The following is a 411-nucleotide window of genomic DNA, read 5'->3' on the forward strand; positions in this document are numbered from 1 at the left end:
TGCCAACCGTCCCCTCGGCAGAAGTAAGCTGCCCTCTCGTACCGGCGCGGCAGCGGCTCCCTGCACCACCGCGCACATCCCTGGGCTCCCCTGCCACCCTGTGCCCAGCCCATCGCAGGGGTCTCTGCCCACGTCTCTGCCCGGCCGGGCACCTCTGCAGAGCAAGAGCAGTAGCAAGCGGGGGGCTGCTCACCGCCCCCCTGGGCAGGCAGGCAGATGGGTGCGGGCACGACTGACCTGCCCCCTCGCCAGCTACAGCAACGTGGCTCGAGCTGCCAGAGCCATGGACCCAGCGCTGCCTGTTTTCCATAATTAATGAATAATTAATTGGGAATGAGCCGCAGTGTATTGCAGAGTGGGGATGGGCTTGTGGATCCGCGCCTCTCCAAACACACCCCGCCAGCCGCTGCC

The 411-nt window shown here is 65.7% G+C and overlaps 1 protein-coding gene across 1 annotated transcript in view; it reads right to left on the bottom strand.

Annotated features, from left to right (window-relative positions):
• DSCAML1 (Down syndrome cell adhesion molecule like 1) overlaps positions 1-411 on the bottom strand; it is a gene marked incomplete at both ends in the record, with an annotated part of 23,382 nt that overhangs the window by 18,326 nt on the left and 4,645 nt on the right. The window lies entirely within an intron of this gene.

Source organism: Pterocles gutturalis, unplaced genomic scaffold (genome assembly GCF_000699245.1).
Source record: "Pterocles gutturalis isolate BGI_N339 unplaced genomic scaffold, ASM69924v1 scaffold18045, whole genome shotgun sequence".
Classification (NCBI taxonomy): domain Eukaryota; kingdom Metazoa; phylum Chordata; class Aves; order Pterocliformes; family Pteroclidae; genus Pterocles; species Pterocles gutturalis.